We start from the raw sequence: 27,927 nt of genomic DNA, 5'->3' as shown, positions 1-27,927 counted from the left end.
TAGATGCTTGAAATGCAATTATATACATACATATATGAATAATGAATACCATGTTAGATATAGATGTACATCTGTATATAACAGATATTTGCTATAAATTATCATGTAGGTAAATGTTTATGAGTATGGATATGCATATATATATATGCACTTATATTTTGTACATTTATCAACTTTTCAGGGAAGCTATTGTAGGAAAGACTGTAAGCAAATGATTCATTTGATGATATTGTTATGGTCTTATAAAATTTATTTGGAATGTGTCAATCCATGACTTCTTCCTTGTAAAAAAACCACTAGTTTGACATGTGACAGAGCTAGATGACTTTTGAAACTTCACAGTGTTCCAGGATTGCAGAATTTTCCAGAAGAGGAGGTCTTGGCTCTAAGAGGAATCAGCAGACTGAGAGATGACTTTTGATAATGCTCATACTCACTGCTGCTCTTTGGTGTTTCGACACGGCCCTCATCTGTTCTACCGTGAAGTTATGAAGCAGAGCTACATGTGACTCCCTCCTAGAAAGCCCACAGAAACCGTTTCTTTTACTTGTAAATATGCAAAGTGGGTACAAAAGACTCTCATTTAGTTGTTGAGAAAAAAATTTAAAAAAACTACTTTTTTTTTAGCATCAGAGAACTGTTATTTGATCTTTAGAGGCTACAACAATCACACACAAAAGTCTAGCATATACAATTTTCTAAAAGTCAGTTCCATGCCTTCACTTTTTTTTATCACCAATTGCTAGGATTGGACTAAATAATATCATTTTGCAAAATAGATTTCCCCCTATTTCTAAATACATTTTTCTTTTTGCCACAAAAGCTTGAAAAAACAAACTCCCTGAGGCACCAGAAACAGGAGTAAGTGGGGTGGGTTGGCTGCAGACCAGAGCAGCACAATGGGTTTCTGCTTCCTTTCTGTTCATCGCTTTCCCTTTCTCTTCAAAGCACACACAAAGCCCTGCGTGACTTTCTGGTTTCAAGCTCCAGTTTTACAATTTTTCCACTGTGTGTTGGGAAGAAATTGAAATGCAAACTTATATCCTCTGAAACAATCATATTGTTCGGGGGTATAGGAAGAAGGAATGGTATGGGGATGACTTTTTCTCTCTCTCTTTTAAAAAAAATGCTACTGTGTGCCACAATACACATCTCTTGCTGCTCAATGAAACACTCAGCTTTTTTTTAAAAGAGCATAACTCTTATTTAATTTTGCAAAATCGTAGCTTAGCTGCTGAGAAAATTGTGCAGTGGAAAGAAAATTTCTTCCTGATGAGGGATTATGCTCTGCAGAGTTGCAATAGTATACTGTGTCACTTGTTTTTTATATGCTATTTTCTCTCCTCTGGGCATATGCCATTTCACACATACCTCCAATAAGTTACTGGGTTGAGAATTTGGCAGGCCTAGGAGTCGAGAAGGGATGATTTCAGTTCTAGTCATAGCAGGTAATGGATTTGGGAATGAAGGTTTCAATATTTCTTCAAGGAAGTTGGAAATGACTAATACAATGACTAACTATCATTTAAAACAAAACTATCAGTGTCTGAACTGTCATAAGAATGAGTGACCTTCTTGGTGTGGAAGAAAAGACAAAGTCGGAGGAATTATCGAGAGGAAAATTTCAGAGCAAATACACCGTTGGTATTTAAAGGCAATCAATTCATCAGCTAGGCTTCAGCAGATGAACTCTTAATACTAATGCCCTCTATGGGCAGAGCCTGAAGGATTATAGGCATTAAATTGTTTTAAATATTTTGAAAAGGAAAGTTATATTAAACATGACAGTTTTTAAGTAAAGATTTAAAGTAAATCTCGTTTTGTCTTATAAAATTGTATATGCCCATAGGCTTTTGTTTGGGGGACAAAAGACTTTTTAAGGGAGCAGCTTTAGGTTTTCAGAAAAATGGAAGTCAGACACTCCATTGACCCCCTTCTCCAACATGCAAAACCTTTTCTTTTTAACATTGCTTCTCCACTAGAACTGTACACCATCATAATTGTCTGAATTTAAACTCATGTACCCTTATCACCCATAGTCCACAGTTTATGTTAAAGCTTGCTCCTTTGGGTTTGGACATGTATGCAACATTGTAGCACCACCACACAGAATAGATTCATTGTTTTAAACACACTCTGTGCTCTGCCTATTCATGCATTCCACACACTTTGATAATAATAATAATAATAATAATAATAATAATAATAATAATAATAATAATGCACTAGTAGTAGTGATTGCATCAACATTGACAACATTTTTTTTTAATTCTGGAAACAAGAAAACTACAGTCCTTTTGTCTGTATGTGGTTACTTTTTGCCCAGCCCTACTCAAATACCTGCCACTATTTGAGTGTGGGTTGCAACTCCTTAGGAGGTTGCATATCAGATATCCTGCATATCAGATATTTATATTATAATTCATAACAATAGCAAAGTTACAGTTGAAAAGTGGCAATGAATGGATGTCATCACAACATGAAGAACTATATTAAAGGGTCATAGCATTAGGAAGCTTGAGAACCATTGCACTGTGGTATGGGTTTGTATGCTAGACTGTTGATGGGCTAAGTGAGTTTGTATGTGAGTCCATACAGACCCACATCTTTTATGTATTTACTTAATGACAAGTCTTCAACAAGATGAGATAGGCCCATTATGGTTTGCTTTGCTTCCCTGGAAGCTTACTTTACTGAAATGCTACCAAAAATTAAAATGATAGGAATTAACATTTTAGGACCATGAGTGTGGCAACTAAAGGATAAGAATTTCTATCAATAGTTAAAAATTCATACATATGATATATATTATCAGGACTATTCACTGTATTTATTTATTGGAGGAAGTTGGTTATAATAAATGAAGGTTACTATTTGACAAGGAGTTGATATTACACACCTACCATGCCACTAACCAACTCAAAATAAACCCAATGGTAGTTTTGTAGACCTTTTGTCTCATTTTGCTTTATTTGGGCTTTTTTTTTTCTTTTTTGGTATGGTCAGTAGTTTGGTTGTTTATTTTTTGTTTGTGTGTGGTTTTTTGGTGATTGCTTTTCTTGTTTGTTTGAAAGACAGAGGAATCTAATGAAGTTGGTTCTGGAAGGAGGTAGGGAGGATCTAGGATTAACTGGGGAGAGAAAACCATGATCTAAATATATTGTATGAATTTTTTTCAATAAAATGTTTTTAAAAGGTGACTTTTCCCCAAAGTATATACTAGAGTAAAGGAAAAACAGTAAATTTTCAGTTAAGAAATCTGAATAACATTACATTATTAGGGGATAAATATAAACAATTTGGGATATCTAATATTTCCCAATGTGATGCGATGAAACGTATTCCATCTTTATGATATTCTTCTCCCAAATGCCTAGGTATGTCTAGTCATGGGAGAAACATCAGAAAAATCCACTTTGAAGTACTTTACAGGATATCAGGTTAGTATGAAAAGCAAGGAAACAAAACAAAACAAAACAAAACAAAATACTGTTAAGAGTCCAGAGACTGGCAAGAAGTGACAAGTAATTTATTCAGTCTGGTATCTTGGGATGATCCTGGAAAAGAGAGATGCTATTGCAAGAAATAGCAGTAAAATCTAAATAAACATTTTAATGACTAGCAGTGTTCCTATGTTGGCCTTTTAGTTTTAGCAAATATATTGTGGAAATGTAATTTCCTGAATTTTTTGCAAAAGATTTATTATTTTCCCCTGTGTATCTGTTTGTTAGAAGATAACTTTCTGGGGGGGGGTTGGTTCTCTCCTTCTATCTTGGCTGTGAGGCAGGATCAGTCTTGTTTCTGTGTCTACACTGTACATATGAGCTTTCTATTGATTTGCTTATCTCTTCTTCCCATAAGAGGTGCAGCGTTGGGATGACAGACGCTCATCACTACATCCAGTTTCCTACCACCATCGGTTCCAGGGATCAAATTCAGATAATCAGGTTTGTAGTTTTATCCATTGAGCCTTCTTTCTAGAACTATCTGGATTTTATAAAGAAATATTTTAGTTAATTCTTCAAGAATTTAGTACTTTGTATTTTGATCATTTTAAATGTCCTATCCTTCTCCTCTCACATCCTTACTCATCCAACTTTGTTTCTTCATAAAAAAACAAAAAAAACTATTGAATCCAATTGGTGTTGTCTATTGTACTCTTACCTACATGGTCATCAACTGAGGTATGTTAGACCTTATAGGGGGTCCCACCTTTAAAGAAGAAAATAACTCTCCCTTTTCTGGTGGCTATTGATTACCAATAGTTCTTTAATTAGGAGTGGGGCTTTGTGACCGCCTTCCTCTGCCACACTGGTACATTTGCCTGGCTTGAACTTGTGCAAATACTGTTCATGCTGTCACAACTGCTATACATTCATATGTGCAGCTTCCCTATTGTGTATTTTCCTTGTAATCATTCAATGACTGGTTCTTTCTTCCTCCTCTTTCACAATGATCCCTGAGCTTTAGGAGGATATTATATGATATAGATGTCCCGTTTATATCTGAACACTCTGTAGTCATTATTCTCTGCATGTTGACCAGTTGTGGGTCTCTGGTGGCTTTTTTTCCATTTTTTATTGTTTTTTTTAATTTACATTTCACGTGTTATCCCCCTTCCCAGTTTCCCCTCTCCAAACCCCCTATCCTCTCTCCCTCCCCCTGCCTCTATGAGGGTGCTCCCCCACCTGCCCACCTACTTCTGCCTCAATGCCCCAGCATTCCCCTGCCCTGGGAGCCTCCACAGGACCCAAGGGGCTCCTCTCCCATTGGTGCCATTTAAGGCAATACTCTGCTACATATATGGCTGGAGGCATGTGCTCCCTCCCCCCTATATATTCTTTAGTTGGTGGTTTAGTCCTTGGGAGCTATGGGGTATCTGGTTGGTTGATATTGCTATTCTTCCTATGGGGTTGCAAATTCCTTCGGCTCCTTCAGTCCTTTCTCTAACTCCTCTACTGGGGTCCCTCTTCTCAGTCTGATGGTTAGTTGCAAGCATTCTCATTTGTATCAGTAAGGCTCTGGCAGAGCCTTTCAGGAGACACCCATATCTGGCTCCTATCAGCAAGCACTTCTTGGCATCAGCAATACTGACTGGGTTTGGTGGCTGCATATGGGATGGATCCCCATGTGGGGCAGTCTCTGGATGGCCTTTCCTGCAGTCTCTGCTCCACTCTTTGTCCCTGTATTTCCTTTTTAATCACCATCTATTCAAAAAGGAAACTTTTCTGATGAAGTTTGAGAGATGAATTAGTCTACAAGTATGAAGTTGTTACAAGTCAGTTTAATGCCATGTCCCATTAGCAGAGTAATATTAGTAGGCTCTCCCATGCAGCCTATGACCAGTCTAGCCACAGGTTCTTGGCCTGAGTAACTGTGTGAGCTGGGTTCCATATCAAGAAGCAGACCTTAAATCCAATTAGAAAGTAGTTGGTTACTCCCATGACATTTAAGTCACTATTGCACCAGTAAGCATATCTTAGCAGGCAGGTTGTTATTGTTACCTACAGAATTTACATCTGGATAAGACTAATACTGTTTTTTTCTCCACTGGTAATATGAATAGCAGTTTAAAAGCTTGTCAGTAGGGATGAAGTTTCCAGGTAAATACTGGCTTGATTTCTCTGTGTTCTTTGAACAAGTATATGGCACCTTCAGCAATAGTGTCTTAACTGTTCTGGAGAGTAACCAATACTAATGGAAATAGCATTTAATAGCTCAGGGTCCATCAGGTGCCAACAACTTCAAAAAGAGGAAACCTTCATTTATTTATTTATTTTACTCTTCTTTTTCATCTTTATTAACTTGGGTATTTCTTATTTATATTTCAATTGTTATTCCCTTTCCTGGTTTCCGGGCCAACATCCCCCTAGCCCCTCCCCCTCCCCCTCCCCTTCTCTATGGGTGTTCCCCTCCCCATCCTCCCCCCATTACCACCCTCCCCTCAACAATCACGTTCACTGGGGTTTCAGTCTTGGCAGGACCAAGGGCTTCCCCTTCCACTGGTGCTCTTACTAGGTTATTCATTGCTACCTATGAGGTCAGAGTCCAGGGTCAGTCCATGTATAGTCTTTAGGTAGTGGCTTAGTCCCTGGAAGCTCTGGTTGCTTGGCATTGTTCATATGGGGTCTCGAGCTCCTTCAAGCTCTTCCAGTCCTTTCTCTGATTCCTTCAACGGGGGTCCCGTTCTCAGTTCAGTAGAAACCTTCATTTCTGACATTGGAGATTGTTGTTGTTAGCCAGTGACATCTATTAGGAGAATTCTTGCCCCATTATAGGGTAACTATTTTAATTCTTTTTATATATGTATGTGTTTATATTTTAGAAAGCTTCTGAAGTAAATTTTCATGTGGGTTTGTTTTAAAAACCAGAAAAATGAAATGTAATTTCTAAGTCAAGTTGGCAATAGTTCTCTTTACAATAAAAATTTTAAGCTACTCCCAAACCGGTATTTGGAATTATGATTTTTAATGTATAAAATGTGAAATTGATTTTAAAGATTAAAACCCATCTGATTAATAAGAATTTAAGAATAAATTTAAGGTAATCTTTACTGAAAGTTTACTGTATAATTTACAGGGACCCTTCCTCTTCATTTTCACCCTGAATTAGTTAACTCTTGCCAAATAGGAATCCCTTCCTTCTGGAATGTAAATTATATTACTTTGCTGACACAGTAATCAGAAAGCACTAAAGCAATTAATGCTGGTGGTTTCAGGATGAATACAAATCATGTCCCAGATCTTTGACTAAGAAGAGAGTCTGAAGACAGACTTAGGCAAAGAGAATATTTCTGCAAGAGCAGGCAGTCATGGCGACACATTTAAATATTAGATCTCACAGTGGGAAGGCTGGGAAGGCATGGGTAGAATTGAGGTGGACTGTTTTAAATGTTCCTTCTTAAATTACTTTGACTCTGAATCTGCACAGACTACTGAAGGTTTCATTTAGTGGAGACTTCACTTGGATAGCACACATCATTTTTTTCCCTTCACATGTCTGTCCATTTATTTTTTTTTAATCAGAAATACATAAAGATGCCATAGGGCTTCTCTTTGCTCTTATTTCTATCTAGATTTTGTCCTTTAATATTTAAGTATCTGGATAATCTAAAATAATTACAAAACAAAAATTAAGAAATGAGTTTGATATGAAGACATGGCTGGAGATTCAAGGCACACTTTGTCCTTGATTTATCTGTAACAAATGTCATCTTTTCTGGAACTCTTTCCTTTGGTCTTTTATCCAAAGCTACTAACAGAATTAATTGTGCATTATGAGACACATTATGTTCTAGTAGTTTTAAATTTGGACTTCTCGAATCATGACTTTTAGAGTTTAAAATCAGTCTGTAACGTAGTCACCAATTAGACTTCTTTCAATGCATTGCTTGTTCTTTCTGTGCTCGAAGTCCCTTCTTCGTAAAATGTTAATCCATGGCTTAAGGGTACAGTGAGCATGCAACTTAAATTGTATAGTTAATGTCCTAAGACTAGTGCCTGGAATGTAGTAAGGGACCCAATACCTCGTGGCAATGATTATGACAATGTAATATTATCATGAAGTAATATAATAAACATCTAACTGCTTATACCTACTACTTACTTTTCTTGATAATGTAAGCTATTTAAGGACAGAAATCATGTTTTATTTATTTACCCAGACCTAGTAAATAGAAGTGTTTGATAGAAATATATATATATATATATATATATATATAATTGCAGTAAATACTATTATTGAGGGCAAATGTTTTAGTTATGAGAAGGTTGAGATCATAACAAAACTAAACAATATAAGAGCATTTGAGATAATTCACTTATGTGAAATACCCAACACATCTAGCCTTTCTGCAAAGCCCGAGAGAAAATTAACTAGAGTTTTACAAAATGAACACCAAAGCTTATAAAATATTCTTAGGAATTCTAAGAGTACAGCTCTTTTTTTAGATTTTTAAATATAATACTATTATTTTATTATTGAAAGGAAATTAATTGAAAACATTTACTAACACATGAAGGGAATTTAATTTTTTAGTTTTTGAAATAAAAATATCAAAGAACTTGGGTTTTTTTGTTGTTTAAAGAATATAGGTTGAAAAATTGGTTGTAGTGAAACTGCTAATAGAGTGTGGCATTGAGTGAGGCTTTTAAATGTATATGACTGTCATTATAAAACAGACTAGAATGATATCAAACAGCTGGAGGAAGATGAGTTCATTTGGTACTCTTATTCCCATATTGCTTATTTATTCAGTGTGTCCATGTGTCCGTGTGTGTGTGTGTGTGTGTGTGTGTGTGTGTGTGTGTGTGTGTTTTGGTATCCATATATCACAGTGTATCTGAGGTGGTTAGAGGACAATTTGCAGAATTTGGAGCCTTGACAGCAAACATCTGTCCCCATTGAGGCACATCATGGGTCCCTTGTTCAATTTTGACAGTAATGTGTTTTTTCTTTTAAATTGTACAATAATCAGTTATCCACATGGAAAGCTTTTCAGTCACGCTCTATTTATGACATATATTAGTTATTTTTCAATTTTTCCACAGTAACTGGAAAGAGTTGTGCATAGAAGGAGTATTCAAAATGACGTAAACTATCTGTCCCGAAGCCTACCATATGTTTGACAACTGAGCCCAGCTCCTTTTTTCAGGACAAATTATAAGCCAGGCTCATATTTTTGCCATGCATTTGGAAGTCTAGATTTGGCTCACATAAGTTAGGCATCTAAGTTATAGCACTTCATCTTATGGGGTGTACAAGAAATTTTTGTATTCCCTATGTTACTATGATACCCAAAGCTACCACACGGTTTAGAAGAGAGGCTTGGGAAACTCATCCATATTTGTGAGACCAAGCTATTTGGTAGTAGAAGTTGCTTTGGTTAATTCTTTAAAAAAAAAAAAACTGGATTCATTTGGAGAAAAACAAAAACCCTCAACCCAAAGGATAGAATTTTACACCTTAAGACATCTCCCAAGTAATGTCTACACATTACAAATCATTTCCGTAGAAAATATTTTTTGTACAAATTTTACATGTATTCAGGAGCGGGGCATAAGTCAACCCCTGTTTTTACTTTAACAGAGGAGCAAAGTAGGAGAGGGGGACAAAACAGCTGTCTTTTGGATGCAACTATCTGGAAGGGAAATAGACATGAAGAGGGCAAACTACCTTCTCATTGTCAATGTTTTGCCTTTTTTTTTTAAAAATTCAACTGTGGGTATCTCTGCAAATGCCCTCTTCCTAGCTACTAGCCAATTAAATCCACTGGGGAACCAATTTGCTGTGCCTACTGCTGCAGCACGTGACATCAATGCTCTTGCACAGCAGGCCTAGGGCCTTGCACTAAGACCAAGGAATCATCTGTCTGCAGGTACCTGACTACCCACAGCACAGAAGCTTGCCATCTTTGGAGCTGACCCCTACAAAGGTGCACATCAAAACAGACAGGTCAAGCGACAGTGTTGCAAGAGAAACCAGGACCTTGGTCAATAGTTCTTTGCATTCTCCTTTATTCTTGAAGGGCATAAAGAAGCCAACCCACCTAGGCAGAAAACCACAGTCTAGGTCACATACTTTATAAACTCAGGCACCAGCTTGGGGCTCCATCCATCGAAGGAAATGTATAGAAACTTTAAAACTCTCCAATTAAGCCTGAAGGTCTCCAACTCACCCCCAACACCACCCAAGCCCATCAGTTGGGGATGAGAGCAGCAGGAGCAGGCGGATGGGGGGGGGGGCAGGAATCAAAGATAGCACAAACCTAGTTTGCTTGAAAAAAGCAGTGAGTACTCAGGCCACTGCCCCTTGTGGCCAAAATACAATGTCTGTGGGAGGTGTGTGACTCACAGATAGACAGCTCTCAGAGTCTAAGTGTCATGGACAGCATGAGGTGGCCAGAGTGACAAGGTTTTTCAAAGAATGTAGATATGTTCAGACCTCTAGAAAGGACAGTTTAGAAGGGGAAAAACCAGAATACACAAGACTAGAACTTCCCACTACCTCTAACTGCTTTCTCATCCAGAAATGACCATTCTATTCATGTCTTTACTGGAGGTCACACCATTTCCCTTACTACTTGGTATAAAATATAATCAATCACCTCCCCAAAGCTTTTCTAACCACACTTGAGTTTCCCATTCATTTTGGTACACCAGCGGTGCTACTTGTTAGTGGCCTGTAGACTCACTACCAACTATCCCCTTAGTTGGGGCGGGGGGGATTAAAAAAATAAAATGACTCTCCCTAGACTGGCCCCGTTGAAAGGCAGAACTAAAGTAGAGGGGCTGGCAGCCTCCTGGAGACTAAAACAGCTTGAGAGACTAAAGCTACCTTTCTAAGGATGGGACATTTGTTCAGGTAACGTTTGGGAATTCAGAGGTGCCACCTTAGAATAAGAATTAGGCGGTAGAAATCTCACTTCTCTCTGCTTTCTCTACTGCCTAACTGATGTGACTGCCTCTCTGTCACTGCGTTTCTGCTGAATGGAGCCCCAGGCACTAGTCATACAGCTAACTGCTTGGTATCATCAGACACAACTTCCCTGTTCAGAAGCGGTAGTCACATCTCTGGCTACAATGGTAGTTCTCCAGTTACTTCAATACTTTAAAAGGCTGCAGCAGCATGCAAAAGAATTTCATTTCATTAAAAAAAGTTTAGAAAAGTCTTCAGGAGATGGTGAGTTTATTTTGTTTTGTCTGGATAGAGATTTGATTTGCTCTTGAATGTTTTGGGGTGGAAACAAGGAGAAAGCACAGGGTGTGGAGGTCTACTCAAGGCAGTCATCTCCTCATTCTCATCCTTACCGTCCACAGACAGAGCAGCAGCATAGTTGCTTGCAGAACTGAACTTGGAGGCTGGATTCTCCTCAGATTTCTTTGGTTCAGGTGCAGATCTGGAATCTTGATTTTTTTTGCCATCCTTCCTATCCAACTCCTTCCAGTGGTCTCTGTTCCCTGCACCCCCCAAACCATGGCTGGAGTTTCCAGTTTGACTTTTTGTGGCACTCACCCCATCGACTTTATTTTCATCTTTCCTTGGTGTCCTCAACCATTCTCTTTCCTGACTTTCTTCTCTTCGACAACTTGGCTGTCTCGTCCAGAGGCCAGCAGTCTAGTTTTGGCTCATCCAGCTGACGCTGCAGCTTCTCCTGCTCCTTCTGTAGTCGCTCCTCTACTTCTCTTTCTCTAGCAGCTGTGTCAACAGGCTTCGCCCCTCCAAAGATAGAAGCTGCTCGGTTGGACTGGGGGGGGTGCTAGCAGAGGAATCATCATTTTTAGGAGTACTCCAAGGCTTTAGATTCAGTTTGGGTCTTTTTTTGGGGGGGGCTCTGTCATCATGCCTATAATTTTCCCAAGAGTAATCATCCCTGGAGCTTCATGACTGATCATCCAGTCTGTCATAGCGGTCTTTATAGCAGACCCCATCTCCTCTGTAGTCATCATCCCTCTGGTACTCACTTTCAACTGCTCTTCTGCCACTGCCTATCCTGGAGTCATAGCTTTTGCTGCCTCGGTCATCAGAGCAATCCCGACTCCCATAGCAGTCCATGTCTCTGCGTGTGCTGTCCAGATATCCATACCTATATCCATCTCGATCCCAGTCTGAATTGTAATGGTCTCAAATACTTGTCTCCAAAGCTATCATCACCACCTCTTCTAGGTGGGTAGTCATCAAAGCTGTCTGTGGTGGGACGGGCCCTCTAGTCTGTGTCTGTTTTGTCAGAATCCTGATTTCTATCTCGACCAAAATAACAGTCGTCCCTGTCTTTATCCTGTTCTTGATCAGCCACATCCACTCAAATTCACCTGTTACCTAGAGACTCTTCACTGAGAATCCAGATCCTCAAATTTTACATAGCTGAAATCTTTCAACCTGTCTGGATTGCTGGGTTCAAGTGGTAAGCATACAACACTGATATTTAATCCTCGAAAGAAATCCCTATTGGAGTCTTCTGTCACATCATAGTGCAGATTCCCTAGGAAAGCAGTGTAGGGTTGTGACTTGGAAAGACAGCTCCGGTTGATATTGAGGTCCTGAGCAGCCGGTGGAGCAGTGAGTGGGAAGGATAGAATGGTCAATTGGAGGTGTCCTGTACACACCATCATTACTATGTCGAGTTGTTGACATATCTCCTTCCAGACCGTCTGTTCCATCAGCCCATCTGACTGGTTTGGGGACATAAGTGCTTCCTCCACCAGTTCCACCGTCCTCAGCTAGAAAGTTTGTGAGGGAGATGGTCTTCCCCTTCTTTTTTGCTGAGGCCACCATGTTGGTTAATTCTTGAACCTTGCTTCTCAGATTGAATTGTCAGGACTGTAACTGACTAAATTTGGGTCCTGGAATTCCAGATGCTCTGGTAATTATAGTACTAGACTATATTTTATGTTCTCATTTGTCCTTTTTAAAATACTTTTATCATCATTTGGTCTCTTTCACCTAGTGTTTAGGGGTTATAACTTTCATGAGTAAAATTTAGTTTTAAATGGAAGAAAATTTCACTCTTAAAACCATGGTACTAGTTAATCATAAGTTCATAAAAAAAAGATAACATACTGGGTCAGAGAGCCAGCATTAAAATGTGATGCATTTGGGGAAAATAAATTAAAAAGGTCTGGTAGAAAGCTTGCACTCTGGAGATTTTTCCCTTGCCATCTGTCATCAGAGGCATAAACCTGTGCCCTTGTGTGTACCCAGTTGCAATGTATCTCTTCTATCTAAAGCCAGATAATTACAAGGTTCCATAGTCCCTTGGCAGATTGAATAAAGGGTTACTTTAATTTCTTTTCATAGGCTCTAGATGTATATTGTGCTCTATAAAGTCACTGCCCACAGTTATGTAGTAAGGTGACTACAAGCATTATATAAATTAATAACTATTTAACCAATGGTAACTGGTGATTGGCAGCATTCAACATGTGGTTGACTTTAGCATGTGGAAGGAATACTTGATTTCTATTATTAAGAAGTATCATTTACAAATCAAGCAGTAGATACTTGTTAGATGGTTTGGGCTCAACATAAATGACATATAATCATTGAAACAGAGGGAAGATCATTCCCACTGTCATTATTTGTAGCCTCATTACCATGAACTCATTGCCATTATTTATGAGAAACATATTACAGAGCAGTGATAAATGTAACGGCAAGTATATAGTCTCTCTAGTTAAGTGGTTTTTCATGTAACTTCTAATAAACAGGTGAAGAAAGGCATTTGTGAAAGGTTTTGTTTCAAAGCCTTCTCTGTGAACAAGGAGTTTTTCATCTTAAAAATTTTTGACCTACCTAAAGATCCAGAAATACCACTCTTGCGAATATATCCCTAAGATGCCCTACCATGCCACAGGGGCACATGTTCTACTGTGTTCACAGTAACCTTATTTGTGATAGCCAGAAGCTGGAAACAACCTAGATGTCCCTCAACAGAAGAATGGATACAGAAAATGTAGTAAGGGATGGAGTTGCTATCCCACAGCCAAAGCTTGGACCCATAATTCTTCCTGTTTGAAAAAACTGCAGGGACAAAATGGAGAAGAGCCTGAGGAAAAGGAGGTCCAGCAACAGATCCAAAGTGGGATCCAGCTCAAGAGGAGGCTTCAAGCCCTAACACCATTACTGAGACTATGGGGCACTCACAAAAAGGGAACTGTCATGACTGCCCTCCAAAAGACCCAACAAGCAGCTGAAAGACTCAGATGCAGATATCTGCACCCAACCAATGAACAGATGCTGCTGACTCCTGTGGTCTATTTAGGGAAAAGCTGGAGGAAGCTGAGGAGGAGGGCAACCCTGTAGAAGGACCAGCAGTCTCAATTAACCTAAACCCCTGAGATCTCTCAGACACTGGATCACCAACCAGGCAGCATACACCAGCTGAGATGAGGCCCCCAACACATATACAGCAGAGGACTCCCAGGTCTGGGTTCAGTCAGAGAAGATGCACCTAACCCTCAAGAGACTGGAGGTCCCAGGAAGTTTAGAGGTCTGGTGGGGTGGGTGGGGTGGGGACATCCTTGTGGAGATGAAGGGGGTGTGCAGTGGGGGATTATGGGATATGGAACCCTTGGGGGGGTGGACCTGGAGGGGAATAAAATCTGGAGTGGAAATATAAATAAGTTAATTAATTAATTAAAAATTTGGCTTAACAAAAGAACCCCAAACCAGAATAGAATCCAGAGATAGAAAGTAAGAGACATTTAGTAGGAGCTTGGGATGGGTAATTTCATGGTACACTCAACATCTAGTTGCCTAGAGGGCAAAAAATGTCTTGGGTTTGATCCCAGACACATCACCCCCCCTCAAATCAACCAACTAAAATAGATTGTTTATCAAGCTTCTTTGGTGGAAGACAAAATGTGGTTATTCAACAAAAACTGTGAGTTTTAACATAAAGTGAAACACTATATCTTTTTAGACATGACAGAGAACAATATCTTAGCTGCCTCTTGGTACTTTTACATATAATTTAAGAGTATTTAAAAATTATAGTGTGTTCATTTAAATAAATAATTTGAATTTTATAATTTCTCATGGTGTGAGAAACAATAGATAGGAATTTTCAAAGCACCCCAATGGGCTCCACACATTCTAATTGATGGTGGTAATACAAAGAAAGCAATCAAAATAATTTAAGGGCTTGAAAAATACAAGGAATAACAAAGAGTAATGTAACTCCCTTGCTTTTCTTCAAGGGGAGATGGACGTGGGATGACTTGATTTGTAGCTTCAAGTCTAGAAATCAGTTGGTTGAGGAAAGATAAGCATTAGTGAACAGTAGTTTTTAAAAGAAAGAACAAAATGAATTATTATTGTTTGATAAGCCAAACAATTTTAAATTTAAAATGTTCAGTATTCAATTCCCATCCCCTGCCTAAATGTTGTACACAAATTTTGTTATTTTTTTCTGCACTGTGGTAAACATAGTATTCCAAATACACACACACACACACACACACACACACACACACACACACACACACACACACATATATATATATATATTCACCACCAAAGTAAGGAACATTTCTGTGTCATAAAGTTATTTCTTTGTGCTTATTTTCTGCATCAAATCTCTGAATCACTGGCCTCAAACAACCACATCTCTTTTTTTGTCACTAGAAAATAGATTGGACTAAGCACGGGGTCCCCAGAGGAAGAGTTAGGGGAAGGACTGAAGGAGCTGAAGGGGTTTGCAACCCCATAGGAAGAACAACAATATCAACCAACCAGACCCCCCAGAGCCCCCAGGGACTAAACCACCACCCAAAGAGTACACATGGAGGGGCCCATGGCTCCAGCTGCATATGGAGCAGAGGATGGCCTTGTTGGGCATGAATGGGAGGAGAGACCCTTGGTTCTAGGAAGGACTGATGCCTCAGTGTAGGGGAATGTCAGGGTGGGAGGTGGGAGGATGGTTGTGGGTGGGTGGAGGAACACCCTGATATAAGCAAAAGGAGGGGGGATGAAAGAGGAGGTTTCCAGAGGGGAAACTGGGAAACGGGATAACATTTGAAATGTAAATAAATAAAATACCCAATAAAAATATCACAAAAAATGACACACGCAGAAAGAGTTTCAAACTTAAGTATTACTAGGATGTCTGTATCCCAGTAGCCTTTGAGCAGGTCCTGTCTAGCTCCTGATCCTATGACGTTGGTCTGAGCCTCTGTCTCCAGGTACTTGACAACTTTTTAAATATGTTGGTGCCTCCCCACAGTGCTGTACCAAATGAAAGTAAGGCTTTTTCTGGGAAAAATTATCACTTAGATAAGATGTGATCCAAAAGGGGTATTTTCCTGGGGTGATAAAGATCTGCAAAGGCTCTTACACATGGAGAGTAGGCTTTTAGTATTGAAAATGCTGTTGGTGTGTTTCTCATGCTGATTTTGTCCCTCTATTGCTCTGCCAGAGCTGTGAGTTGGTTTATCTTGAATCTTCATGTGAGAACTAGGTGAGCTTGCTGAAGACAGAATCTCACAAGAATGTGAGCTTCTCTGACTCCCAGGAATTGTTTGCTTTCCTCTCAGTCCAACACTCAGCACTCCTCTACTTGTCAACACTACCACTGTTCCTACTAGTTTGGGGTCCAGTATCTCTTTCAGGTAAGCATATTTAGCTCTATCTTTCTGGATATGCCTGTTTCTCTCTATTTCAAATTGATGGCTTGTGCTGTGACCTCAAACTCCCTGATGGCTCTACAAAGAATCTTGATTTTTAATTGGTCCAGCATTGTCTTGTTGAAAGGATGGTAGTGATGACTTTTAAGCTCTTTATATGTTGGAGTTCAAACTAGATCACTTCCATCTTGATTTTTGACAGTTATTTTTATTAAGTGTATAATTCTAAATTTTCCAAAGCTTTAAAGACATACTTCTATTGCCTTTAGGCTTGAATAAATTTTAATAAGCAATTTGAAGTATTATTTTTGTTCCTTGATAACCAATGCACAGTTTGTTTACTCTCCTATTTAGCATTTAGTATCTAGTATTTTTCTTTATTGTTTCTTTCCAGCAATTTGATTATGGTATGTTCTTGGTTTTTGTTTTTGTTTATCCTCCTTACAATTTGTTTCTTTGTATTCACAGGTTGCATAATTTTAGAGAACTTTCAGCTGTTATTGAATAATTTTTATATTTATCCCTCTATGACTTTTCTTTCCTTAATTTGAATTAGTGTTAATGTATTAAGCTGTTCAATATTCTCTGGGGAGTAACTGACTTTCAATTTGTATGTCAGACAGGTTTCTGGTTACAGTTCAGTTTAGATACTTTACTTTTTTTTGCACATTTGGATTTATCCATAAAATCTAATTTATATTTATTTCATCTTATTATTATCCTTTTGGATTTTTAAATTTTATTTTTGTCTTATTTTACTATATAAATTTCCATATTTTTAAATCTCTGAGGAAAATGATGATGCTGATAAAAAAAATTAAAACCTTTAAGCAAGGAGAAAAATGTAAGGAAAACAGAAGACATAATGTCAAAACAAATGTGGAACTTTATTCCAATATCACTGTATTTAAATATGTTAATTTAATACATTTGCATGTGTATTATGTCTTAAATATGCTAAACTGAGAAGCTTGTCCTCGAAGGTATATGCAAGGCTGATAGAGATAGGAAAATGGCAATGTGGAGAGGTGAGCATTTGCTTTCCATATTAGAGAAAGATGACAGGTCCTAAATGAAGTAGAAGATTATTCTTGATATTTAGAATGGAGACAGTTCTTCATCAAGACTATATTAAATTCATTTCATTAATGTTTTATGTGAGAAAGCAGGAAAAAAGTAACTTTTGGGGATAGACTGAAATTGCCCAATGCTTCAATTACTTTTACTATGATGTGAACTCACATCTCATTAAAAAAAAAACCATGGAAAAAGTATTTTCTTTATCTGCCTGGCAGATGTGTTTCAATTGCAGTTGGTAGGGTATGATGACAAATGCCTTTAATGATCTGCCGCGTTTCAGGGTTCTGCAAAGAATGCTTTTTAATGTCACAGGTGCTAGAAGAAGGATTTTTTCATAGCAGTCTTCCTAGTATTTGAGATGTCATTTTTTAAAATTATTACATTTATTCTTTCCCTCTCCCTTCCTTCTTTCCTCTCTCTCTTCTCCATTTCTACACACACACACACACACACACACACACACACACCACAGCACACATACAGCACACACACACACACACACACACACACACACACACACACACACACACACCCCACACACACACATGAAGGTCAGAGAATAACAGAGAAGGAAGAAAGATAGTTCTTTCCTTTCTCCATGTGGATCCTGAAATAGAACTCATGTCTTCAGGCTTGAAAGCAATCACCTTTACTCTTCCCCTGTTGTGGTGTGGCACATGCACTGAAATATTTGGGTTTCAGCCTATCCACACAAATCTCTTGTCCTTTGTTCGTTGTCCCTTGTGCCTTTTCGTGGACTTCAATGGACTTTTGTCAGGATGAAACTTGCATAATGGCTTTAGTTTTCTCAACATCTACCATTCTGTGCTACAGTGTGCTAAATGAGAGAGCCAAATCACTGGGGACAGATGATTATCATCTATAATTTTAGAGACTCCAATCAGGAGGAATTGAGTTTTGGGACTCCTCCAAAAGGGACATTTCTACTCTGAGGTACCTATGAGAAAATCTTTGTTTCAGCAAACCCCTTATTCTGTTTTTTTTTTTTTCATTAAGGACATTAAAGACAACTAGGATGACATCAGACTTATTTAAAAGGAGAGATAGCTCAGGATAAGAACTTCATGCTCCCCAAATCTTTATAACCACTAAACTGAAGTCTTGAGCTCTACTTGAATTCTTCTTCTTCTTTTTTTTTACATGAGACAGAAAGAAAGATGATTTATTGTACATAAGTTATACTTGGTCACAAGTGAGAATAAGACTAGCTCAGAATGCCACAAATCCAGGGCAGTGGGCTAGCAGGACTGTTTTGGTTGTAAGGAAGGCCTTCAGTGATCTCTCAAGTGGTCTCAGCAAGTAAATTCACTGAGACTTATTGCTAACAGTAGCATACAGTCAAAAAACTTGTACCAGTGTCCCAGCCTTCAGCATCCCTTACCTCTGCTCCTCCAGCTTTCATGCGTACACAGGCTAATTTACTTGCACTTCTGTTCCATATTTGTTCTCTTGCGCTTCAGTCTGCACATTCACTTCTTCCTCCATTTGACTCTGATGGTACAGAAGGTTCAAGGAAGATGTTGCTCAGGCCAAGAGCTATTTGCATTATTTAATTTATGTACTTCATCTCCAGGCCTTTGTTTGAGATAAATCCCTATAACACTGACACAGTTTTTTTTTTCTGAATTTAACTTAATGAATGTTTTGATTCTGAAATCTATTTTAGATTCATTCTTCTGTCTCAAGCTTGAGTCCTTTGGTAATTTTTCCACTTTGCATTTATTAGAGCTTAATGCCTGCCAGGAATAGTAAAATAATATTTATTTTGTTATGGAAAATGAAATGATAAAATGAGTTTTATATTTTCTATTCTGCTCATGCAGTCATTTATTTAGGGTAATCACATTTATATTTATGAAAATTCATGTTGCATGCAGGTAATATTTTTTGAAATATCACGGTGTATATTTGGATTATAATATAATATAAATAATTCAAAATAAGTCCAAATGCACTAATTTTTTCTAATTATTTAGAATTCCTTCAGGAGACTTTTTTATTAACTAAGGATAGTTTAAATATCATTTATCATGGAATTATTGTGGTGAGTGTACATTCAGTTTAAGAGAGTTGTGGAAATATTGTCAGTTTAAGAAATGAATGTGTTTTGACATTGTTTTGGTTCAAGTACCTTGCTCTGTAGATATAGAAGAAATAGAGAAAAATATATTTAGTTGGTATTTGGGAAAGAAATTATTTCCTTCCCTATGCTCTGCAGGCAAAGAACACAAGATAAAAATAATCATCATAATAATAATATCCTTAGGTATCAAAAATGTATTAGAATCTGAGTACTTACTAATTCAGAGCAAATGAGATCTGTATATTGTTATTTGTAGCTTGGTGTCTTTTATAAGAAAGTCTCATGTAGTGAGCTTATTGTCCCTTCAGTAAATGAGTAGTGGTTATCAGGGAGATAACTGTGATTTATAAGCTTACTTTCTTCATTTTCCTTTACATGTGCCAGACCCTGACTCATACAACAGTAAAACAAAACAAGACTAATTTTCAGAATTTAAACACTTTATTTATTATTTCTGTTCACACCAGAAAGTTATGATGTATGGAACTTTGAATATATAGCATATAAGTTTTTTTCTTCAGATTTTCAGAGTGGTAGGCAAACTACTTTACTGAGAAGTTAGATGATAAACTCTGACTTCAGTATACATGATACTGCCAGAATTTAAAACTTCTACACAGATACAAGAGAAGTAATATTAATTTTATTGTAGGAGAAATTATTTTCTTGGAAGTGGCTCCACTTTACCCTGAAATACGTCCTCTTTAGATAAGTGTGACATCTGCAGTAACATGCAGAATTTTCTGTCTTCAGTCTTTGTGGAGGAAAAAATCCAACGTGATGAGTAATCAGGGAGTGTGACTGCACCCCACTTGCCACTTCTTAGTTTTCCATCAATGGTTTTTGGTAGCTTCAGATATCAAAGGAATTGATTAAATTGCTACATTTTTTTTCTACATGCAAAGTTAAGTGGAGAGTTTGGCACAATTACTCTGATTGTTGAGAGGCAGTAAAACATAGCTTGGGCCCTGTATCTAGATTGCGTGGATTCTGATCACATCTCTACCAGTGTGGTCCTGAGTAATTTATTTAACCTCTCTGGGCTTGGTTTCTTCAACTGTAAAACGGGAATTGTAATATTATCTAGATAATCTAGATAATTCTATGATTCATAGAATTAAATGAGTTCATATACATAAATAGAATGGTGTCAAAGTCATAATAACCTCCGAATAATTGCTAGTTATTACTATGGTTCAGGTAAATGACATTCAAGTTCACATTCTGGGAGTGATTTTCATTGATCAATTAGTATAAATTACTCTTACAATTTAAACATTTAAAAACATTTGGAAACAGTCCACTGAATTCTGTATAATGGTGAGGGGAAATGTACTCTCGGGAGAAAGTAACCCATCCTTTTAGAAGAAAGGGTTTTGAAGATGACAAATGAGTTCATATATCATCTCTGTTCCTTGCTGCTAAGAGAAATTTGGAATACGATTTAATCATATAAAGGCTCAGTTTTCCATATGCTAACATGAAAGCAGTGTTGTCTTGCAGTGCTGTGAGAGTTTATAACATGCGTGTAAAAGCTGTATTATAACACTTGTGAACAAGAGGGACCAAAATATAATTTAGCAGTTAGTTCCAATCAGCTTACTGACAGGAATCCCATCTGTTCTGTCCCTTGCTCCCCTCCTCCTACAGTGTTCTCTTCAGCCAATACTCTTTATCTCTCTTCTGACACTTCATGTAACCATGGAGGGGACATCCACAGGGAAAATAAAATAGAATTGTAAGAGTAAGGCATATTTCCAGTTATTTAAAATATTTAATTCTATCTCATATCAATGGTGGTACGGGCGGGTGTTTTACTTGGCTGTACAACATACATGCAATGTCAACAGAGTCTAGACGAGGGTTTCATATCACCCGGAGCTGGAGATCCAGATGATTGTGAGCTGCTATGTGGGTGCTGAGAATTGATCCTGAGTCCTCTGCAAGAGCAGTCAATGTTTTCTTTTAAATTAACATTTTTATTGGTGCTTTGTGAGTTTCACAACATACAACCCAGTCCCACTGATCTCCCTGTCTCCTCATATCCACACTTTGCCCTGGCAACCCTCTCCCACCAAAAAGAAAAAAACAAGAAAAACAAAAAACTCACTAACAGCAGCAGCAGGAACAGCAACAACAAACAAACAAACAAACAAACAAACAAAGCATAGAAAACATCTCATCAGGGAAGCTGCAGTGTGTCGCAGTGTGGCCCACAGTATATCCTTCTGTCTACACATCTTCATTTGCTAATGTTCATTGCAACAAGTTATTGATCTGGCTCCAGCTCTCTGGCTTCTGTGACACCATTAATATTAGATCCTCATCAGGCCTCCTCCCAGTTCTCCTGTTGTTGCCTTGTGTCATGGAGGTCCTGCAACTTTGAGTCGGCAGGACTGGCTTTCACTCACCCTAACTGTTCACAATGATGTAGATTTGGGTGTGGGCCATCTCAGAGCCCTGGATCTGGGCCTCTCTGTTAGCAGAGCTGGTCAGCCCACTGGCTCTCCTTTATCCTCTCCACCAGGGTGAGCTCTCCAACATTGCTCTCTTGCTCTCTTTAGGCCACTCAATGCCACCATCAGCAGGAGGCAAAGTCAGCTCTCCTGTTCTCCTGCTCTCAAAGGCAGCAAACCTGCACTCATAATTTCAGAGCCAGCTCCACTGTGCTGCCCAGTCCAGACACAGGGCCCAGAGGGACAGGGACAGCTCTCCTGCTCATACAGCCTTGTGGCTGGCTCATCCATGCCTTCACCATTAGGATCAGCTCCACTGTGTTGGCCAGGCAAGGCACAGGATCTCCTGAGCACTGCAGTCAGCAAGGGATAGGGTCAGCTCACCCGCTCTCATGAGCCCCAGGGCCAGCTCTCCCAAATGCTGCAGGTTGTGAAGGGCAGGGGATATGTATCACCTCCATACAGATGCCACCTCATGGCAGATAAGTGGCTGGGCAAGCTCTCTAGTCTCTTGACCTCAGGTTTGGCTCACCTGCATCCCCTTCCATCAGGATAGGCTCAACTGTGCTGTCCAGGTGAGGTGCAGTATCTGTTCTCTGTAGCTGGTGAAGGGCAGCAATAGCTTTTAGGAGGTAAAGAACCTTTGGGCAAAAGGAGAGGGGCATCAATTCTATCATCTCTGTGCTTCTGCCACTCCAGGTTAGACTACTGATATTGTTATCTCTCCCAAACTCATGTCCTTGGGGCCCTGCTCACTGTCCACCCCACTACCACCCTCAATCAGGGCTAACTCCACTGTGTTACCTGGAAAAGGTGCAGGGCTTGCTCTCCTGAATGGTATCAGTGGTGAGAGATGTGGACAGCTCTTCAGGGCACCTCATCCAATGGGGGATGGGGCCAGTTCTGTACATCCCCTGGATGTCCAGATGGTGTCCCTTGGCTGTCCCAGCAGGGGACATCCCCATGTCTTCTAGTATATATAAGCATGAATATTGAACATTGACAACGACCTCTGCCACTGTGTAGCCATAGATTCAGACATGGCCTCCAGCAGCAGCTCAGCCTGAGGCATCACTATCGCTCCAGATAGTGGGGCTGGCCACTCAAAACAGGTCACTCCTCCCTCCCCCACTCGAGTCTCCAATTCCATCTTTCTTCATAATGCCCAAGCTGTTCTGCTTCACTTTCTCTCCCATCTGACCACCACATACTTGCTTGTAGTGGCTCCAGCTGCAGGCTGGCCACATGGATGGTGGGCTCTAGGGTGATCCTTCATCCATGCTGCATTTTGTGTCAGCAAGCAGGTGTCTATGGTCCATTTGTCCCATGCACTAGAGGGCAGGCCTGTGGGTCTCATGGCAGTCCTGAGGTTTCTGTTTGCCTTTCTTCTCCTGTATTGTACTGCCTGGTTTTGATTTTTATGAGTCCCAGGCATAAAAAGGTTTTGGCTATCAAGCCAGGCATCAAGTTAGGATGAACATATAACTGCCATCTGCTCTGCCCGTGACTGATAGAAGAATCAACACTGCCAACAAGGTGTCTCTTTGCCCATTGCCAGCAGGTACAACCCATGCTCTTAACCATGTGTCTTAGTTAGGGTTTTATTGCTATGAACAGACACCTTGCCAAATGTAAGTTTTATAAAGGACAACATTTAATTGGGGCTGGCTTACAGGTTCAGAGGTTCAGTCCATTATCAAGGCAGTAACATGGCAGCATCACAGAATCCAGGCAGGCCTGGTGCAGAAGGAGCTGAGTTCTACATCTTCACCAGAAGGAAGCCAGGAACAGACTGATCATCCTCAGGCAGCTAAGAGGAGGATCTCCAAGCCCACCCCCACAGTGACACACTTCCTCCAACAAGGTCACTCCTTCTAATAGTGCCACTCTCTGGGCCAAGCATATGCAAACTATCACACCATGAATCATCTCTCCAGCCCTTAGGTTTCCAATTTTTGGGATTCTAATATATTGTTCAGATTTTCAAAGCAAAATCAACAAAATAAAAGTGATAAAAATCAGCATTTATTCAACATCTACCCTGCACTATATTTTTTATTGCTATCTTAGTTACAGTTTTATTGCTGTGAATAGACATCATGACCAAGACAATTCTTATAAAGGACAACATTTAACTGGGGCTTGCTTACAGGTTTAGAGGTTCAGTCCATTATCATCATGGCAGGAAGCGTGACAGCATCTAGGCAGGCCTGGTGCTGAAGGAGCTGTGAATTTTACCTCTTGTTCCGAGGCTAGAAGAAGACTAACTCCCACGTGGCCAGGAGGAGGGTCTCAAAGCTCACACCACAGTAGACATACTTCCTCCAATAAGGCCACATCTATTCCAACAAGGTCATACCTCCTAATAGTGCCACTCTATGTGCCACACATATTCAAACCACTACAATAGGGTAGGATTAGCTTTTCTAAATGTTAACAATAATCAAACTGAGATTTGTAGAAACTATAAAACTTGTTTAAAGTAGAGTTAGCAGATGAAATAGAGATCTAAAAGCTGGATTGTCTAGTTTACCAACCTACATCAAGAATATTGACAGACACTATGCATTCTCTTCAGCTCGTATAAATCCCTTTCCTCTTAAGAGGATATGGACAGAAACCAAGGATAAACTCAAATACTACATTGTTAGTAGAGGATAGAGATCTAGGATGAATTGATCATGTGCCGTAATGGTATTCTAGAGGACCATGAATTTCTATAGGTTAAGGTCACTGTCTTAAAGGCTGAGTGACTCTTAAGGAGAAGGCAAGTAATCTCAGTGATAGAGGAAGTGAGAGTCCAGGAAGCAGTCTTCACTCTGAGCTCCACTCATAATTGCAATACTTTGAATCTTCACCTGGAGTCTGCCAAATGTGAAAAGCTTCAGTGTACAGTTAGCTCTAAGTGCCTTTTCTATCTAATTTGTTATCATGGGAAGACCAAGTAATACAGCGAACAATAAGGTTATATAAGTTAAGGATATAGAAGTATCGTGATAGTGTTTCATGTTGAATCTTTCTGTTATCTGAGTTTCATTAAAATAAAGCAAAGCTACTTGTTTTAAAGGTCCTGGGAAAATGAAAAGAAATATCATTAAATTGGTAAGAGGGCAAAAACAGATGTCATCATCACTAAATTTTGTTTCTAAAGTTTCATATTTAATACCCTTTCCATGATTTTTCTTAAAAATTACACACTTAACACTATTCCCATTACATGCATGATGTACTATAGGAAGACTGGATTTTTTTTTAGGATATGGTATAATCTGGATATGGTTTCACCAAATTGTCTTCTCTCTGAGGCTGCCTCAAAGTCAAAATATTTTACACTGCCTTCCATAATTTGATTTGTAACATCTAAAACGCGTGGATCAGATGGTTTGTTTGATGTCAAGCAAGATGAAAATGGACTGTAAACAATTTTATATTCTCTATTATCAGACAGTAAGCTATTTGTTTGGTTTTTAAAAAACATTTTATTTAGTTTAAAGATGTTCCCTTGGACCCAGAAATAGCCTTAGGTCAGGCATGGGGCTCATTATATTGTCAAAATTTGTGGGCAGAGATATAGTTAAAGTTGTTTTAATACTCAAAGAAAAATACTCATACTGCATATTGGCCGTTCATCTGATATAATTTGGAATGGAAGATTTATCACTCCTTTTCACATCTAAAATCTTCTCATATTTATTAATATTTAAGAGTCTCGGTGAATTGAGTCAGCCCTGTAAACTCAGCTTCATATAAAACTTTAGAATGCTCTTTTTTATTTTGAGTTTTTAATTTAATTACATGTAAAATACTTTTATATTGCTTACCTCTTCTGTTTCCTTCCCCCAATCCTTCCCATTACGTCCACCCAGTGCTTCCCATGTTCTCTCATTACCTGTCAAATTTATGCCCTCACATTCTTTGATTATTATTGATATATATATATATATATATATCATACTATACCAGATTTTGTTGTTTGTGTGCATATTTCATCTCTCAGCAGTCATTAGTTACTTATAGTTCTTTGTCTAGTGAAGCACTCCTGCAGTAATGTTCTCCCCCGAACTTTGTCATTGGCAAGTCTATTGATATAGTTATCTTTCAGGTTATTTTAGACAGCCATTTCTAAGAAAGACAGTTTCATAGCAGATTTCCTGGTCTTTTGGCTCTTATAATCTTCCTTCCCATCTTCTACAATGTTTCCTGAGCCTCATGCACAGGTGTTGTGCTGTAGATGTGGCTGGGCTCCTAACAATCAGGAGATCTCTGATTTATGTCCAAGTGTATTTTTCTATAATTGTTCCTATTTGTAATTAAGATAACCTTCTTTGAGATACATTTATCTGGGAGTCTAAGAATAAGTTTTAGAATCTAGTTAAGAATTATGATTGTCCAGGGAATTGGGCAATAGAAAGTTCTATTCTAAGATCCATGACCTGACTATCTCTGAGTAGTTGGCTATGTGTCTAGTACCAGACATGGTTTCCCTCCTAATGTGTGGGCCTTAAGTCCAATCAGATCACTACTGATTATTATCAACTTATGAGTTGCCACTATTGTGCCTTTAGGAATATCATGCTCTGCTGGATTGTGGCTCATAGGCATCACAGCTGAATATGACTATTGATTGCTTTCCTCTTTTGGCAGCTTGCATACTACTTTTCGACCTTTTGACATTATGGAAGCTTGTCTACTGCAAGGTGTCTTTTATAGTAGATCCAGCTTGAATCATCTAAGTCCTGTGCAATATCTTTAGCAATAGGGACTTATCATCAACCTCTAAGAGAAAACCAAGGACAATAGCAATAGCCTATATTGTTTTGGAAATTACTCGGACTACCCTGACCAACAACAGGAAAGGAGTTTTTTTTTTCATACCTGGTACTGGGTTTTTGTTAGATAGCCTATGACTCCCTTAAAAGTGTGTGTGTATATGTGTGCATGTGTGTATATTATAAGTACATATATATATATACATATACATACATATATATATGTGTGTGTGTATTTCTTTTAAGCATATATATTATAATTTTATATAAACATAAAATACAATTGCTTGGGTCTTCATGATGGTTTGTATATGCTTGGCTCAGGGGGTGGCACTATTAGGATGTGTAGCATTGTTGGAGTAGTTGTGTTGCTATGGGCATGGGCTTTAATACCCTTGTCCTAGCTGATTGAAAGTGAGTTTCCTCATAGCAGCCTTCAGATGAAGATATAGAACTCTCAGCTCTACCTGTACTATGCCTGCCTGGATGCTGCCATGTTCCCGCCTTGATGATAACGGACTGAACTTCCGAGCCTGTAAGCCAGCCCCAATTAAATGTTGTCCTTATAAGACGTGCCTTGGTCATGGTGTCTGTTCATAGTAGTAAAACCCTAGGTAAGACAGGCTTTATCAAACAACCTTGCTGTTATTTGCCCCATCCTCCTCTCTTTCTTCTCCTGTATTGGTTTCGTCTTTTCCTCCTCAGTTGGAATCCCCTCCAAGTTATTCTGCTTTTCACTTCATATTTCCTGTATCCTCCTCTTCCATTCCCACACAACGCCCCCTCTAACTTTACTCCCTGATTTCTGTGGTTATTCCATATTATGTACTTACACCTGAACACTTAGGATAGGAACCACAGATGAATGAGAACTTGTGGTATTTGTCTTTCTGGGTCTGGGTTACCTCACACAACATTCCATTCATTTACCTGCAAATCTCAGTTTTCCTTGCTGTTGAATAGCATTCTATAGTGTAAGCAGACCATATTTCTTTATCCATTCATCTGTTGAAGGACTTATAGGTTGTTTCTGTTTCCTAGTTATTGTGAATAGAGAAGCAATGAACTTGACCTTATCAGACAGGATTTCTGCCTGAACCCGTAACTCACTGTTTTGGCTAGACTGTCTGGCCAGAAAATTCCTGGGATCCATTTTCTCTGCTACACTCATTGCTCAGGTTACAGATGCATATCAGCATGCTCTACTCTTTTATCTGAGTGCTGGGAATCTGAACTTAGGTCCTCATGCTTGCATAGCAAATACCTTCTCACTGAGCTTTCTCTTTAACTCACACTGAGATATTTTCAGAAGATGTTTTTCACACATTTTACATGCATATACTAAATGATTTAAATGTAATTTAATATATACATAAGCAAGTATAAAAATAAATGTA

General features: G+C 38.8%; 1 protein-coding gene and 1 pseudogene across 1 annotated transcript in view; one reads left to right on the top strand and one right to left on the bottom strand.

The window, feature by feature from the left end:
* The window catches only part of Mageb18 (MAGE family member B18), a 756,240-nt gene that overhangs the window by 27,539 nt on the left and 700,774 nt on the right, over nucleotides 1-27,927 (top strand). The window contains exon 2 of the mRNA XM_087599980.1: nucleotides 3,862-3,947. The gene's annotated coding sequence lies outside the window, so the exon portion shown is untranslated. The remainder of the gene's footprint in view (nucleotides 1-3,861; nucleotides 3,948-27,927) is intronic.
* Eif4b-ps4 (eukaryotic translation initiation factor 4B, pseudogene 4) lies at nucleotides 10,687-12,273 on the bottom strand (annotated as a pseudogene).

The sequence above is a fragment of the Rattus norvegicus genome, chromosome X (genome assembly GCF_021556685.1).
Source record: "Rattus norvegicus strain SHRSP/BbbUtx chromosome X, alternate assembly SHRSP_T2T, whole genome shotgun sequence".
Taxonomy (NCBI): Eukaryota; Metazoa; Chordata; class Mammalia; order Rodentia; family Muridae; genus Rattus; species Rattus norvegicus.
The sequence above is the reverse complement of the archived record's forward strand: the minus strand, read 5'-3'. Positions and strand labels throughout refer to the sequence as shown.